The sequence below is a fragment of the Megascapheus bottae genome, chromosome 8, assembly GCF_031878675.1.
Source record: "Megascapheus bottae isolate mThoBot1 chromosome 8, mThoBot2.hap1, whole genome shotgun sequence".
NCBI classification, from domain to species: Eukaryota; Metazoa; Chordata; class Mammalia; order Rodentia; family Geomyidae; genus Megascapheus; species Megascapheus bottae.
Genome location: NC_143516.1, coordinates 7,444,095 through 7,462,998, shown reverse-complemented (window position 1 = coordinate 7,462,998; position 18,904 = coordinate 7,444,095).

The following is an 18,904-nucleotide window of genomic DNA, read 5'->3' as shown; positions in this document are numbered from 1 at the left end:
CATTCACTTGGCCCTATTCCTTCCATTTCTGATCTTCATAAGAATAAAAATCCCCCATTTATTTTAATTCTCTTAGTCTTTAATGTGATATTCTTCATGCATCCTCAATGAAATGGCCTTTATTTTACCTATTCTAGTTTTGAACTATATTGGCTAACTTTAGAAAAATAATCTTTAGCAAATGGGCACTGAAAGTAATTGAGGTAGGAGATGCATTAGGTCCCCGAGCAACTGTTTCAGCTGAGCTGTCAGGATTGAAATAAACAACCTAAAAAGGGGTCAGATGCATGGATTCTAAAAGCCTGTTTATCATATATTCAAAACTTTTCATCATTTCATAAGCCTCATGCTGAATGTCAGCTGTCATTCTTTTTCTCATCATGATTCTTTAGCAAGCCAAAATATCATTATGTATGTCCCTTTCTTCTCTAGAAACAAAAATAAAGAAATAGAAACTTGGCTGCAATGGAACTCCACAATGACAGGGACAGAAGCAAAATGTAGGAACGTAGAGAACCTGTTTCAGATCCTTCTCTGCTACTCAATTTTGGCTGTGATTTGCAGAGAAATGAGTTCCTTGAGATTTCCCTGCTCTATGAAATGGAGGGGATGAAGAGTCCTGGCTTAGTCACCTCTGCAAGGATGTGTGAGACGACAGAGGCCTCACCTGGGTGGAACAGCAGATCCCTCTCCTATCCATAGGAAATCATCCTTATCTATGTCTGTGGGACTAAGAACCTCAGGTCTCCAGTGAAGGCTGAGAGGCAATTCTGGATCTCTCACCTAAAGTCGTAGGACATCAAGGACATTGTCTGGACAAATCTGACAGCTTGAACAGGAGACTTGGAAAGACAGCCTCGTAGCAACTAGCAAAACAAACTATGGTATCTTGATTTTGTTTCTTTCATTTATTTTTTCATGGGTGCTCAGATTTGCTGTGTTTTGAGTTAATTCATCAGTGCTCCACCACTTGAGCCGCACCTGTAGCCTAGCTTTTCACTGACTAATTGGAGATGGAGCCCCATGGACTTTTCTGACCTGGGCTGGATTTGAGCTATAATATTCTGGGTCTCAGCCTCTCGAGGAGATAGGATAGTGGGCTTGAGCCATGGGCACCCAAATAGAATGCTTATTTTAGGGGGTGGAGAATACAGGGTGTGGAGGCTTTGCCAGTGCTGGAAACCCAACTCATAGCCTTGCTGCGGTCCCTTAGCCTTCTTGCTCAAGGATATACTTGAATTACAATTTCAACTACAACTTGAACGACAGCTCCACTGTCGACTTCCTGCTGGTTTGTTGGAGATAAGAGTCTCACAGATGTTCCAGCAGGGCGGCCTTAAACCACAATCCTCAGCCTCCTGAACAGCTAGGATTACAGATGGAAGTGACAGGCCTAGAATGCCTAATTTTTTTTTTAATTCTTTGTAAATATAATTTTACCAGAGACTAATATCTGAAAAGAAGGAACACCAAGTGGAAACCTCAAATGTTTTGCTAAGAAAACACAATCCTCACAATGAACACTTCATGAAGGAACAACCATGACTTGAAATGGGACCCTTGGTTCCCACTGAGTCCCTTTCCTTTGACATCTAGGCTTCCCTGCCACCCACTAACCTGTCCAGGCTGGCTGCCAATGCTCCTCCTCCAGAAAAGACCCAGGTAGACCCAGTGCATGCTGGGATGCAGGCAGCCAGCCAGGAAGGCCGGCAGCTCCTGTAAGCAATCAACGCAGGCCTTCAGGCATGAGATTTAATTGCTTGTTCATTATTTTAGCTCACAGGGGCTACAAAGAGTCACGGCATTTCCGAGCACACCATCTAACAGAACCCTGGGAGCTGTCAGATTAAAAAATAACAACAGCAATGAGAGAGGGGCCTGTCTTCAGCCAAAGGACTTGAGGGACTGGGACTCAACACAAGGACCTTCATCTAAACGCAGGCAGACTTGGGCCCTGCACTCTGCCCAGTGGGAGTGGAGGAGAGTGCCACAGAGAGATGGGAGTTCGAGCTCACAGCCTCCAGTGCACTCACATCCCTTACCTGCCTGACTGTATACTTCACATGTGTAGGTGGCTTCACAGCCAAGCCAAACGCTTAAAAAAAAGAGCCATTGTCCTTTGGAAGACATGCAAAGTAATAAGTGAGCTGGCTGAATCCTATTGGGGTTGAAAAGCTTCAGAGTCTGCTTTTTAGTTGTCAACATTGCCTTAAATCTTTCACTTTGCTATACCCTGCTGCTGTATGAAAACAGAACCTAATTCTCATCCTCTCTAACACTTTTGCTAAAATATATCTATATGAATACATCCTACTTAATATTTTCTGTTTTAAAAATATTTTGAAGATGTGTCTTAAGAGGTCAGGGCAGTCCAGCAGTAGATCCCTTATTTTTTTTAATGGTTCTCCATCTCTCAGGTCGTGAGCAGGAAGGTTATATCCAGGTCTCCTCCTCTACTTTATTTCTGCCACCTGAGCAGGCTTGACCCTGTCTCTCTGAGGCAGAAACTTCCACAAAGGCAAAAGGACTATAAAGTGCTGGAAAAGATGGTGAATAAGGAGGTTATGACTTGGATGGCACTGGAGAGAAATACAGGGCTTAGGAAGTAGACACAGTCAACAGCAGTGACTCTTTAGATGAAATGTTGAAAATATATATGTGTATATACATACACATACAACTACATACACATACACACATTTATTTATATATATATATATATATACTTAAGCTGAAACCCAGAGTTCTGGGAAGTTCTCCACTGGAATGAAAAGTTATGGAATTCTAAGGCTCCCTAATGAAGCCCATGCTTTATGACAGGCGTAGTGACCTGAACCCAGAAAACAGGAACAACCAGGCACTGTGGGCAGATGGAAAAGCTACCTTCTTTTCTCTATACAAAACAGAAGGGAAAACCTGCACACAAGTGTGTGCCTGCATGCACACACATACATAGCCTTGAAAATGTGCTTTTAAAAGCCAGGTGCTAGAAACTTACACCTGTAACCCTGCTACCCAGGAGGCTGAGAACTGAGGTTTACCATGCAAAGCCACTTCAAGGAGAAAAGTCCATGACTCTTATTTCCAATTACTACCAAAGGTTTGAGGTGGAATTATGGCTCAAATGGTAATATGCTAGCCCTGAGACACAAAACTTGCAAACATAGCCCAGGCCCTGAGTTCAAGCTCCAGAGCCAGCACAAAGAAAAGTGTGCTTTAGAAAAAAGATTTTTAATAAAAGAAGGAAAAAATCACATTAAAAGATAGCCTTGAATGAATGCTGCATTTTCTGTCTCCCTCCTCTCATACCTTCCCTGCCACTCTTCCACCTCCAACCCATACCATCCAATACATCTGTCTCCTTACTCCACCATCACCCACACTGGACACAGACAGACACATTTCCCAAAAGAAAGGAGAACAAAACAAGAGCCTCAAACTGTCACTGAGGCTCAAACAGTCACACCCAACCTCTTCTGTCTATCAAGAAGGCCAGGGTGGTATGTGGGTGTCCTTCAGATTGAGCCATGGCTTGCACACAGGGACAATATTCCAGTGACCCTGCCTCACCCTTCTGTGAATGGTGACTAACAGATCACCATATAGGAGATGCAGTTGCTGAATCTTGCCCTGGAGAGACTTGGGGCATCCAGTGGTAGATACAGGCTCTGCCCAGTTTGCTCCAAACCACAGTCTTCTCAGTCTTTTCCTATTCTGTTCCTCCCGGGGGTGGGGCTGGGCTGGGCTTTTGTTCCCATGCCCTAACCTAGCTGCTGGCACCTGAGGAGCAGATGCAGTTGCCCTGTTCGTATTCTCATTGTCTGCATTGCTTCGAAAGTCAGGCTCACTGGAGACAGCAATTTCTTAATGGAAAGAGTGTTATCAGTTTAGGCCACAAGCCTGAATCTTTGAAACAGCATGACTCAGATAGCTCAGCACTCAGAGAATTAAGGTTTTTGCATCCCCTGGTGCTGTGTGAGGTTTTATTAACTCTCTTGAGGACAACAGAATTCAATTCCTGAAGCCATCTCATTTTCTATGTGTACAGGATTCACAAGCACCTACTATGTGTAAGAGGAAACAGAAAGTATAAAGATTAAATAAAAGTAAACCTTCTGCCTTCAAGAGGTTAGTTGTTTACACATCTTCAAATCACAATCACAAGTTAGAAACCGACTTTCAAGTATATTACTTTGCAGATGAGGACCTAATGCCATGAACAATTTTCTAAGTCCTCTGACAGAGGTAATTATCAAGCCCAAACTAAAATAAAGCCTGCTCCTTGCTATTCTATATTCTAGCAACAAAACAACGTCACTGTCAACTGATCCTATGTCTTAGAGAGTGTTGCCATTCAAAAGAATGTACCACCCACAGACTTGACCACACCAGGCAGGATATATGTCCATGCACACACACACACACACACACACACACACACACACACACACACGGACACACACGGACACACTCACACAGTTCTCACCGCGAGGGTCTGAGGCACAGATTGTTACGAAAGATCCAAGTTAGGAAAGTTGGGCGCAGTGTGGTGGAGTGAGTAGTCAAAGGGTAGGCACTGCCACGCCAGTCATTCACATTCCCGTGATGGACCCAAGCCTCAAACCTGAGTCCATCAGCCCCACTTCCTGTGTTCTGCAGCCATCTCGTATTATGAACGGATTGTTTATGTCCTCCCCAACACACACATGTTAAAATCCTAACTCCCATGGGTAATATTTGGAGATGAAGCCATGGGGAAATAATTAGGCCATGAGGGTAGAGTCTTCACAATGGAATTAATGGCCTCATAGAGCAGATTTGAGATAACTTGTTCTCTATACTTGGTGGTGTTGCAGGGAAAAGACAGCCATCCATAACTAGGAAGGGGAACTCAAGAGGCACCAGATCTTCTGACACCTTGATCTTGTACTTCCCGACCATCAGAACCGGGAGCAAAGCCACTCAGCAGACGACAATCTGTAATAGAAGCCCAATATAAGTCAGAAATTCTCTTTGTCTCTTCTCTGTGGATTTCTGCCTCCTTTGTATCAGTAACAGAATCACAGGACTGGAGAGCTGGAACCATTCTTAGACCTCTATCCATCCCTGAGTAGATGGCCCAGAGACATGTGTGATCACATGACAAGAGCCAGAGTCAGAGAGGCCCAAGTCTGGATCTCTGCTGGAATAACTAAATGAAACATAGACAAGAAACTCAGCTTCTGGACTGGGAGTGTGGCCCCGTGCTAGAGGGCTTGGCTAGCATGCAGGAAGCCCTGGGTTCAATTCCTCATTACCACATACACAGGAAAAGCCAGAAGTAGTGCTGTTGCACCAGTGGTAGTGCCTAGGCCCTGAGTTCAAGCCCTATGACAGAAAGAAAGAAGAATGAAAAAGAAAGAAAGAGAGAAAGAAAGAAAGAGAGAGAGAAAGAAAGAAAGAAAAGGAAGAAGGGAAGGAAGGAAAGAAGGAAGGAAGGAAGGAAGGAAGGAAGGAAGGAAGGAAGGAAGGAAGGAAGGAAGGAAGGAAGGAAGGAAGGGAGGGAGGAGAGGAAGGGAGAAACTCAACTCCTGTGACTATCAGTTTCTTACCTGTAGAGATGGTACTGCCTCCCATACATGCCAGAATGTTTTTCTGTAAAGACGAAACTAGTTATTTAATTGCATACTAAAATCCATATTTTATCTGTGGACAGACAACAACTTTCTATCCATGACCAGTATTGGTTTATTTATGTACCTATCAGATGAATGTACCACAAAGTATATATACAACACCCAGGTCATCTTAATTACTGACTTAAGCTTTACTCGACCCTCAGTAAATAAGAGCTAGCATGAATGCTCTATAGGAACTAAATTCAGCACCTATCTCAAAGAACAAGCCTAATTAGGCTAGCAAATTGAACAGAGGATATTTCAGGAAGAGGGGTCAGCACAAGAATAGTATGAAGCATTTCATACTAAAGAAATTCCTTAGCAATAGGGAAAAATAAGACTGGATAAAGACAGAGACCAAACCCAGCATGGCAGCTGAGACATGGCCAGAGGCAGCCACTGTGAGCGGCTTCACAAAAATGAGGATTGTCAAGTCAGCCTCACTATGATTTGTAGAGTGGACAGCACAAGGAGAAACATGAGAGGTGCAACCTGTAGTACCTGGGAATAGCAGATTAGTAAAATTCTGAATACTTCCAGCATGCTCGGCTCAGATCTCCATTCCCAAACTAATTGGATTTCACACAGCGCCCGTCACTATTCTGCAGAGTAAAGATTTTTTTTTCCCTAAGACTTAAGGGATTTGTACATATGGATTCCATAAGGATTCTAGTCACTCACCTTCCACTGATTTTTAGCTTAAAACACAGTAGAAAATTATTGACATTAGTTCCTTGAAAACCCTTCCCTGCCTGTGCATGTCTGTGTCAATAATTGTCATGTTGGCAATTGGAAATGGGCCTTTGGCAGCTCGCCTAGGAAAGTCAAATAGTCTCCATTAGGTTTGAAAGCTCTGAGTTTCAGTAATGGGTTGATACTCTACCTGATATGATTGTACAAAATTACATAATTGATTTCTGGGACACTGTGCCACACAGATTTTAAAGGTTTCTGTTTTTTATTTTTTGTGCTTCAAAAAGCAAGTGTGCTTTCGTTCATTTTCCATGGTAGGAGGATTTCAAGTCTTGCTCCTGGATGGTCCAGATTAAACTCTGTTATTTTATAAATTGCTGGACCCCTTTTCTCCATGATTCTATGCAGAAGCTCAGCACATGGGCATTGTCTGCCTGCAGGCTGCAGGAAGCTTGGAATAAGCACTCAAGGATTTCGCCTTTCCCGAGAGGAACATCCTGGTTATGGAATCGGTTTTGAAAAACACTTTATAATCTCTTTTCGCTATGATCACTTGGGAAATAAACATGTTTAATAATGATAACAATTGCTAATATACAGTAAGTACACACAAGCAATTTCTGAGCATTAACTCAACGGGTTCTTGTGCAAATCCTGTGAACTACATACCTACATTTTTCTTTCCATTTTACAGACTTATATCCAACATCACAAAGGAGCAAATGGGAAGACAAGAATTGGGATCCAAATTTAATGAACCCACAGAACATCTTTACCAAAGAAGAATTTTAAACTCCTCACATTAAGCTAAAGATTTTCATTTGCTTTTAAAATGCAGCCATACTCTGCAGAGGAGACTGGCTATGAAAGCTGCCTGACTTCTCAGTAGAGGCAGGGTAGATGTCCCTGATCTCATCAACTCTGAACGACTCACAGGAAACTCACTGGTTTCTACCAGTAAAGTGTGAGAACCTACTAGATCTGGCTGAAATATCCCTATGTTTGTAAACTGTTTACCCCAGCTGTGCTCCTTCTGCATTCAAGGAGGAGGAACACATATTTAAGATAGTGGCAAAAAACTAAAGGTGCCTGGATTTCTGAGCAATCTCATAGAATAAAGCTTCCCCAGAAAACAATGGGGACTCACCAAACCATTCCAGGAATGTGGAACAACCCTTTCTTTGAGAAACCATTAAGAAATCATGGTTGATCTATCAGTTCATCTTCGGTTACTCTGACAAATATATGTTTCTGTCATAATAAAACAGAAATATCCATGGATAACATGTGTATAAACTGCCCCAAATCTAGATAAATATCCCAAATTTCATTGTCAACAAGGGGAATTCGTAGCCACATCTCACTTGAAACATCTCCTAGGCCTTCACTGCATCATCTCTGCCCCAATAAATGTGCTCCTGGAACACTTCTATAACTTTATTCAGTCCTGTGTGCCTAAAGATTCAAGGTCAGTTCTAAGGCTTGAACTCAAGGCCTGGATGCTGTCCTTTCACTTTTTCTATTTTTATCACTTGATGCACAGCTCTACTTCCAGTTGCTTGCTGGTAAATTGGAGATAAGAATCTCACAGACTTTTCTGCCCAGGCTGGCTTCGAACTGCAATCCTTAGATCTCAGCCTCCTGGGTAGTTAGGATTGCGGGCATGAGGCATCAGAGCCTGGTGAGGGCTTTTATCTTAGAAAGTCACTTCAGTAAGTCCCCCTGTTTCAAAGTCTTCTAAGTCACAGCGTGTGTGGATAGGTACAGCATGACAGTTCTTCCAATTGTTCATAAGTTTCAGAAGCGGAAGATGTCCTCCCAGTCAATCACAACCTATCTGAGGCTGTTCAAATCAGTGCTTCAAGATAGACCTGGAAATAATTAACTCCTGTATGGAAGAATGGCGAGGATCTAGACAATGTTCCTGCATGGCTGGAAATAGCACCTTTATGTCGTAAATTATCAGAAGTTCTCAGCTCAGAGATCACTCAAGAGCTAACAGAGTCCCTGGCACAAGCTGAAGGGAACTGATGCTTGTTTTCCTCTTCATGCTGGTTAACATTGCCCAAAACTGATTAGCTCAGCGTGATAGGCGGCAGTAGGACTTAATTTCATCCCAGCTGATGACTTAAGATATTACTAATGTACACAGTCAAAATTCGCCAAAGAGATGTTCATGTCCTTAAAATATTTTCAAAGCAAGTTTGGCAAAAAGCAAGGCTGGGACGTGGCAACTCTGACAGAGCTCTCAAATAAGGACAGGTTGGAAGCACAATTAGTAAAGGAATGGTCAATACGAAAATTCAATTCAGGGCTTAATGGCTTTTTTAACAGTAAGCTTCATATTTTTAAATTATTAAGCTAATATTAAGACTTACGGGTTTTTCTTAGACTATGGAACACAGTAACACAGAATGTCTTCCAGTAAGAATACTAGAAAAAAGGATGATATTTCAGCGTGGCTGTGGGCACAGGCATGGGACACTGGAAATAAAGAGAGAACAAGAATTTCTACATAATGCACCATTTCAATCATGTGTTAGCTCAGGTCATTCTTAAAATAGGTAATAGGCACACCACACATATGCCTGTAATTCTCGCTACTCAGGAAGCTGAGATTTGAGGATCTGAGACCTGAAGACAGTCCAGACAGATGAATCTGAGAGTTTCTCACCTCCAGTTAACCAGCAAAAATCCAGAAGTAGAGGTGTAGCTTAAGTAATAAAGTGTCAGCCTTCGTAAGAATGCCAAGCAAGCACACAAGGCCCTGAGTTCAAGTACCAGTACTTGGATACATATATACATACATACATACATACATACATACATACATACATACATACATAATAAATTAGGCAACAGACTGTTTCCTTCCTTCATTAAAGGCGGTATCTCTCAATGTTTAGCCCAGAGGTACCCTAACATGATCTAGAATGTTAAATCAGATACTCAGGCCCATCTTTAGCCTAATTAGTTGTCATGTCTGAGGCCAGGGCACACAGGATTTGAAGCATTATGATGTGACTCTGAGAACTAGTCCTAGAGATAGATACACTGTGAGAGGTCAATAGGAGAAATAATACATCCAAGACACAAAGAGTTTTATGCATAAGAACACAGAGATATTAGACACCAATAGAATTGGTTCTTTATCAAAATTAAGATTTTAAAGATAAAGAATAAATAACTACTTATAAAATGCATCTAAATAACAGAGATCGGATGAAAGACTCATATGAGAAAACGTTCTGCTTCCAAGAGAGATAAATTTGAAGTTTAATTTTTTATTCTACTATATAGAAAAAAGATCTTAAAATTTTTATGGCTAATACTAGAGAGACAGATGGATAGCTGTAATAGCCCCTACTGCGATTAGCCAACAGCTTAAGAGAACACCTTTTATTCTTTATTTTATATCTCCCCACTGTAGGTTTCTTTCTGTTTTTAACAACAAAGACTTGGTAGCAGTCAAAGGGGAAAGGTTCTGAAGTAGTTATTAGAGAGACAGTTTTCCCCTAAAACAGTCTGTACAATTCATCCTCCACATATCAGAACAGCTCGGTGGGAGGTTAAATTCTGAAAGCTGTTTGGTCGGGATTTCATATTACACCTTTCCATTTATAGCTGGCTTCCCATCCACCGCATTCACGTTCTCACACACCCAGTCCCTCCACCTTCACCAGGGGCCTGCTGCCCGGTGCCCCTGGGAATCCATGTGACTTGAACAATAAAAACCATCTTTTCAAAGGGAAAAGATGAGATGCCTCACTTTTTTTTTTGAGGCCATGGGGAAGTTCCAATACATTTGAACAAGAATATAGTTATGAGCAAGACAGAAACCCACAAATGAAAACAGGATAAAAAAAACCCTGATTGTCTGCACATGAAAGAGATTCTGTGTGTGTTCAGCACAATTCATGGTGACAACTGTCACAAATGGCCTCCAGGGCATTCCAAGGTGCACTTTGAGAGAAACATATAAAAATAATAGTACAGAAATGAAAACACACACACACACACACACACACACACACACACACACACACCTTTTTCAAGAAAAAGATTATGCCATCCAGCTGTGAAGCCAGAAGGACAGGAACATTTTGGTCTTAATGGAATCCCCCAGAATCCCCACACATGCCTTCACTCTTAAAAGTTTGCATAAAAACTTAAGTAAATAAATGTATCTTAGAAAAGAGAGGGAATGTGGGAATTCAATCTGTATTTTTAAAAAAATACCTTAAGATAGCTAAATTGGGGATGGGGGAAGGGAAATGGGGACCAAGACATGAGAAAGGGTATCAATGTTTGTGAAGTAATGCACCTTCTATCTGGTGAATATAATGTAACCCTTCTATTAATTACAATAAAAATATAGCTAAATTGGTGTTACTCTTTTCTCAACGGCAGACCTGGGCAGTCTCAGAGCTCCCATCTCTCAGAATGACCAGAGACTGCTGCCATCCCCACCGCCCTGGAATAAAAGAGGAAATTATGTCATTCAGTTTTGGCAATCTTAAATACTTAACAGTCTGATCTAACGCATATAAAATAAATATGAGGAGATAAAAGTGATCAGCCACAAAGCATTTTCCAATCACTTGAGATTATTTTTTAGGAATCCCTTCTAAAAGGAAATCTTAGGCAGGTTCTACAGAATTCTCTTCCACACTGAGACAAAGAATGCAACATTTTCAGAGTTCCAGGCACGTTTCCTCCATTTCTCTCACACAGAGGTCTGCTCCTATTTTTTTTCTCCTGTTTCATTCAAAAAGCAATTCCACTACTAACCTGAGGTTAGCTACATTAATCTAATGTCAACTCCATTATTGTTAATTATTTTATGGTGGCGATATTTTAACAGAAGGGGTACAAAGATCCCTTAAGTCATTTGATAGCCCACCAAGAATTATATTGAAATAACTACATTGAGTTTCAGATCTCAGCGAGCAACTAGGACATAATTAAACTTTTATCTCTGCAAATTTTGCTGTCTTTTTTTTAAACCTGGTTACCTATTGTTCAGGAGACTAATCTTATTTTGCTTCTCATGTGGGCCTAAAATTTCATTCAATGCTTAAGAAATAAATTAAAATGAAAGACATGTCATGTCTGGACATTCTTCAAATAAGAATTGCCATTGACAGATTTTCTCTAGGTTTATCATCCCCCTCCCATTTCTTATTTGACTTTAATAAAGCTATACTCTATTGAAGTTAAATAAAAGTGTTCCTCTGAGCACCAGGAGTTAAACTAAGATAGCAATAAATCTGAAGAAGCAGCCATTTGGATTCTGATTGACCTAACTTGGAAGAGAAGTGATAACCTGTAGCTATAAAGAAATTCAGATCTGCTGGGACCACTCTGCAAAATTTGCTCTGGGCTCCCAGGCTCTTCTCTTTTTTCTTCTTACTCCACATCTGTTGTCTCTCCTTGTTCCTTCTTCACACTTACTATCAATAGACCTTACATTTGATGACAGAGAAATTTTCTCCAAACCTGGAACATTTATTATCTTTCATCTTAAAAGAGTGAGATTCAGGGGCTGGGAGCTAGCCTAGGGGCTAGCCTAGTGGTAGAGTGCTTGCATCACATGCACAAAGTCCTGGGTTCGACTCCTCAGTACCACCTACACAGAAAAAGCCAGAAGTAGCTCAAGTGGCAGAGCACTAGCCTTCAGTGGCCAGGCCCTGAGTTCAAGCCCCATGACGGGCCAAAAAAAGAATAAAATTCAAATAAAGATGCAATATGATGAAGTTGGAAGAAAATAACCCCACCAACGTCAACTGTATACAATATTATATATATAATTATATATATATAATTATTATATATCCTTATTGTATAGTGTTATATAATAAATGATATGCATTTATAACGATAAATTATGAGGCTGGGAGTGTGGCCTAGTGGTAGGGCGCTTGCCTAGCATGCATGAAAACCTGAGTTAGATTCCTCGGTACCACATACACAGAAAAACCTGAAAGTGGTGCTGTGGCTCAAGTGGTAGGGCAGTAGCCTTGAGAAAAGCCCAAAGACAGTGCCCAGGCCCTGAGTTTAAGCCCCAGGACCAGCCAATATATATATGTATGTATATATGTATATGTATATATGTATATGTATATATAGAGAGAAATATTATGAAATACATTATGTTAATTTAGTATATTCTAATGAATTATTAGATATTCTTCTACTATATATAATAATATATCATAGATCATCTATCTGTATTAATTACCCATGTTGCACTGAGCATATCCTTTTGTGCTCTGTGTATCTGTTTATTCCTCTAAAAATCTAAGGAGTTGTATTCGATTCAAAGTTAGGATTAGGGTAGTATAAAAAGATGCTGTAAAACATATTCAAAAGACAAAATCTTTAAATTGTAAAGCTGTATGACAAATAAAATATCTATGTTTAAATCAAGTCTCAGGACGGACGGCTTTCCTTTGGCCTTGGCACAACTCTTTCAAACCCTGGTTCAACTCCATCTCTCCCTACCACCCAGGGACCAGGGGCTGGCAGCTCTTGGACTCAATGATTCTGTACATCTCCCAAAACCAACAGAGCCAGGGCAACCCAGCACAGACCACTGGAATGTTTTCCTGGTGACCCATGAAAAGAACTGATGGACGTTCCTTGTAACTCAGCTGTTTGGCTGGGGAGATGTGAATAAATACTGCCCTGGATCAGGATCTCTGCCCATGAGCAAGATTGAAATCAGTGTAATTTTCCTAAGAGCTTCAGACAGGCACAGACTTCCAGCAAGCTGCCTCCGGCCACCCTGTATAGTGCCTTTCATTGACTTAATTAAGCTGCAGCCACTGACTGAAGACGGCTGCCTGGGGTCTCTTTTGAAGCCTGTTTGAGGCCTCCCTTTCCTGTCCATGGGGTCAGCCAGGACACTCTCTGTGACGACACAAAAGAGGAGCCAAGGGAAACTTTTGCCAACAAAGGCCTCTACTCCCTAGAGAGTAGGTCCCAGCTCCTCCATTCCCTTCCAGGGTTAAATATCAGGACCAGGGACAACTGTGAGGTGAAGCAAAGCAATGCCACCTTGCAGAGATCCTCCAAGCACAGCTGGTGGTAGGAAGTAGTGGGAAGGAAGTGGAGAAAGTCCTGGAGCTGCCAGAGATAGCAGTGGGTGACCGCCATACTCCCGTGTGCGCAGTGGAGTCTCAGAAATGGACACACAGAGTTGTCCAAAAAGACAAGAAAAGCTCCATCCTGGCCACCTAGCCACAACCAAGTGTGTAACAGGTACTCTTTCTCACTCAGGTATTTTCTCTAAAACCTGGCTGCAATCGCACAGCATGAAACAGGAGTCTGGAGCCTCCGTTTCCTGTACCAAGTGGTCTGAGGAGGCTAAGGACCAGACTGTTCCAAGCAGGATAGGAAGTTCCCATCAGTCCACCTGTCCCCCAGCTCATCTCACACTGGGGCCAGGACTTCTGCTGTTCTCCCAACACAGGCAATAATCATAAATCTGAAGATGTGACCTTTTTTCAGAAACTCTGGTTACTTAAATAATCCAATCTGTTCCTACTGTTGGTGGAGCATAGCTCATACCTGGTGATTTATAAGGATTTCAAGATTCCTCTTTCATATTTAAAAACCCTTATGCAAATCCCACCAGAAGCCCAGCAAAGAGAAGTTTTTGCATTAATACTCCATATTATTCACATACGAAAATTCCATTTAAACCTCATTAGGCAGGTGACATAAATCCAAACAAACTAGAAAATGCCCCGTTAAGGTAGGAAAGTGACATATGTCTTCTAGTCCCCTGGCAGAAACACAGGAATAAAAACCACAATGAAGATCTTTCCCATCTGGGGGCACAGCAGCAATGGTCACAAATGTTATTCTTCTACCTTGAACGGCTTTCAGCCTCCCTGCCTTTATCTGTAACATTTAAATGAAGTATTTGTCAGCAACTATTTCTGGTAATTTTCCATGTGTGATTCAGAGGCTGCGAGCCGGGTTGCTAGAAATGTAGTAAATGTATCCTGGGAAAATCATAAAAGGTCTGTCTGCTAACAGCATTTTTTTTATTTCCCTCTAGGCATTTCTTGGGGCTCGAGATATAATTTATCTGTCATGTAGTATTAACAATATACTTTTCAGGGACTTAAAGATTAGCAAGGCCCCTGAACTGCCATGTACACCGAATGTCCTTCATGCAGGCACAGCTCATCCCCAACCCAGTTTTTCCTTTAAAACCATTATCGTACTATCAGAGGGGTACATGAGCTTTAAAACAGTGCTTTGTCCTCCTTATCACCGCTGCTGACTGCCAATTACTCTATGTTTTAATTCTGCAATATGTTTAGAGCAGAGATTTGGGAAGCCAGAAAGAGTAATTTTGCCTTTCCCAATTGCAAATGTGGATTTAATCTCCCCTCTTGAAAAGCACAGCACAAACTCAGTCCAGTGACATGAATGACAGTATTTCACCACTGTAATCACCTACGTGTTTTCCTCCAAGGGAAAAAAAAACCAAGAGATTTTTTTTGGGGTGGGGGGCCTGGCTTTCAACAGCTGCAGGATTCTCCCAGAAGACTGAATGAATAGAGTTTACAGACCAGGATTTCCCTGGCTTGTGCAAGTGAAAAAGAGCCATGGCCAGTGTTCTTGGCTCCCATGTGCTCTTACTGGTGCACTTTACTCACCAGCAGGAAAGGAGATACATTTGTGAACTTGCCCAGGGCTCAGCTCTGCTCTGTGTCTATCAAGAGTAATAGGCATGCATCATCCCTGTCTCAATCCATTTTTTGAGAAAGACAAAGAAAATGGAATATATGAATAATGTAGAGAACTAGAAAGAGCAATGAGATGAAAATCTACACGGTCAGTGACACAAGCCCAACCTGCCCATTGCCTGGTCTTCACCCCACCCTGGCTCCTTCCCGCCTCTCCCACCACCAGAGGTGCAGCCTCCTGGACTATAGTCACACCAGTGTGCTGTGTATCATGAAGAAGGAGGATCACGGTTCAAAGCCAGCCTGCATAGGAAATGGTGAGATTCTTATCTCTTATTAACCACAAAAAAAGCCAGAAATGGAGGTGTAGCTCTAGTGTAGAATATTAGTTATGAGGGAAAACAAGTCAAGCAAAGCCCTAAGTTCAAACCCCACTTCCAGCACACACTTGAAAGTGTCTTTCTCTAATAAGAGTAAAAGGACTCATTTTACAAATATAAAATATAGCATGATTTCTGGCCCAAAACAATTGCTGATGGGTCAATATCTACCAGTGATGGGACACATTTTTATAATTATATACATTAGTATGATGTTTTTGTATTCCAAAATGTCAAGGCAAAATTAACAACAAAAAAACCCTCCAAGTAAAATAAGATAATGTTTGACAAATCTACACATTCATAAGAATGATGCTACACAGAGAGAGTGGGCCTGTTAGAGTCTTTTCTATCCATCTCAGGCAACCACAGATGTACTAAGAATTTGTACCCATTCTCTACAACTTTATCTAAATGGAACCATGCACTGCAGATTCACTCTTCATTGGCTTTCACTCAGCATATTCTTTTTTTCCATATATTTTTATTGTAATTAATAGAAGGGTTACATTATACTCACCAGATAGAAGGTGCATTACTTCACAAACATTGATGCCCTTTCTCATGTCTTGGTCCCCATTTCCATCCCGGCTCATCTTGATTTCCCCCCTTCCCTATCCAATTTCAAATAACCAATTAAGCATATATAAAATATATCAGATAACAAGGTGAAATATTGTAACAATATGAGATAACCAGGAGACAGCAAAAGAGATGACAGATAACATAGTACATTAAGGACAACAATCACTCATTATATGCCTTTTGTTTCTATATTCTGGAGGTCGTTACATTTAGCATCATCCTATATGGCCTAATGTCTCTAGATTTTGTTCTATTGTAAATCTCTGCTGGGAGAGCCCAAGGTTTCTACTGATTATGACAAATGAGGAAAAACACTGAGCCTAAGTTCACTTAACATGATTTTTTCTAAGCTTTTCCATTTCCTTACAAATGTGATTTTATTCTTTCTGACAGCAGCATAGAATTCCATTGTGTATAAATACCACATCTTGTTGATCCACTCATCAACTGAGGGACATCTGGGTTGGTTCCATATCTTTGCTATGGTAAATAGTGCTGCAATGAACATCATTGTGCTAGTGGATTTAGTATGTCCTTGTTTCTGGACGAATGGGTAAATGCCAAGTAGTGGAATTGCTGGGTCATAGGGGTATTCTATGTTTAGTCTTTTGAGGAACTGCCATACTGCTTTCCATAGTGGTTGAACGAGTTTGCACCCCACCAACAGTGTAGTAGTGATCCCTCCTGGCCACATCCCCTCCAGCATCTGTTGTTATTAGTTTTTCTGATCCTGGCCATTCTAACTGGAGTGAGGTGGAATCTTAGAGTTGTTTTGATTTGCATTTCTTTTATGGCCAGAGATGTCGAGCATTTCTTCATGTGTCTATAGGCCATTTTTGTTTCTTCTTCAGAGAAGACTCTCTTTAAGTCTTTGGCCCATCTTATAATGGGATGGTTGTTTCTTTGGAGATTAGTTTTGGAGTGATTCAATTTTTTGAGCTATTGATATATTATAGATATGAGGCCTTTGTCCATTGTATGGTTAGTGAAAATCTTCTCCCACTCGGTAGGCTTTCTAGTTAATTTGCTAGCTATGTCCTTTGCCATACAAAAGCTCTGCAGTTTAATGCAGTCCCACTTATCCAGCCTTTCTCTGATTTCTTGTGTTTCTTGGTCCTTATTAAGAAAGTTTTGACCTGTGCCAAGGAGGCCTAGTGTATCTCCTATTCCTTCCTGTAAAGTTTTCAGTGTGTCAGCTTTTACCTCCAGGTCTTTGATCCATGTGGATTTAATCCTATTGCAGGGTGACAGAGAAGGATCCAACTTTGGTTTTCTGCAGGTGCTTAACCAGTTCTGCCAGCACAACTTGTTGAAGAGGTTGTCTTTCTTCCATTCTATTTTTTTTCTCCCTTATTAAAGATTAGGTGGCCATAGGTCTGTGGTTTAGTATCTGGGTCCTCAGTTCTATTCCATTGGTCTTCAGGCCTGTTCTTGTGCCAGTACCAAGCTGTTTTGGTCACTATAGCTCTATAAGAGAGTCTAAAGTTTGGTATTGAAATTCCTCCTGCACTGTTTTTTCTGCTAAGAAGTGTTTTTGCTATATGGGGTCTTTTACTACTCCATATGAAATTTTGGGTTGCTGCTTCTATTTCTTTAAAGAATGACATTGGGATATTGATGGGTATTGCGTTGAATTTGTAGAAAGCCCTTGGCAAGACTGCCTTTTTCACAGTGTTGATTCTTCCAATCCAGAAGCATGGGAGGTTTTTCCATTTCCTTAGTTCTGCTTTAATTTCCTTTTTTAGGGTTTTAAAGTTTTCATTAAAACTGTCCTTTACATTCTTAGTTAAGCTGATTCCTAGGTACTTTATTTTCTTTGAGGCTATTGCAAAAGGAGTTGATTTCCTCATTGTTGCCTCATTCCTCTCACTGTTGGCATAGAGGAAAGCAGTAGATTTTTGAGGGTTAATTTTATACCCTGCTACCTTGCCAAAGTTTTGAATCAGCTCAAGGAGCTTAGGGGTGGAGACTATATTCTGTATTCTTTATATACAGACTCATGTCATTTGCAAAGAGGGAAGGTTTCACTTCCTCTTTCCCTATTTGGATCCCTTTATGCTTGCTTCTTGCCTCATTGCTCTGGCTAGGAATTCTAATACTATCACTCAGCATACTCTTTGCGGGTTTTTTTGGACCATTTTGTGCAGCAGTAGTTCACTGAGTGGTGTTATAGCATGTGAAGGCAACATAGGGTTTGGCTGGGGTTTTTCTATTTTTACCTGCTGATCAATGATTGGTTTGTTTTGATGATTTGACTACTGAGGAAAGACAGCCAGGAACATTTGTGTCCATAGAAAAGGCATGGAAGTATGCGTTTCCCCTAGGTAAATTGAATATACCTGGTAGCAGAATCACAGGAAGGTGTATGTTTATCAGAAGGCCAGACTGCTTCCAAAGGTAGCTGGGACATGCTGCATTCTCAGTGTGTGAGTGCTTCGGCTCCTCTCCTTCCTTATTAATACTTGATGTGGTCAGTCTCATTCATTTTCTGTTCTAACAAGTGTGAAGTGGCATCCTCTCGCTGTGGCTTTTACTTGCGTCTCTCTAATGACTGGTGGCACTGAGTGCTTATTTGCCATCCACATATCTTCCATAAATGTCCTGTCTAAGCATCATGACCAAAACCAGATTTAGAAGCTCAGTTGGAGAAACCAGCACCTGAAAGATATGCTAGTAAAAATTAAAGGCTTCACTCAGTGGCCAAAGAAAGGACACAAGGGAGCTTTGTTCACAAATCAGATTCTTATCTCCAGAGAAGTTAAGAGGTTGCAGCTCATAGACAGAAATAAGGGGTGGGAAGAAGATGAAGAAAGAGACAGACAGAGATGAGTGAGAGAGCAGGGGAGAAGGAGAGGAAGAAGGAGAGAGGGAGAGGGAGGGGAAC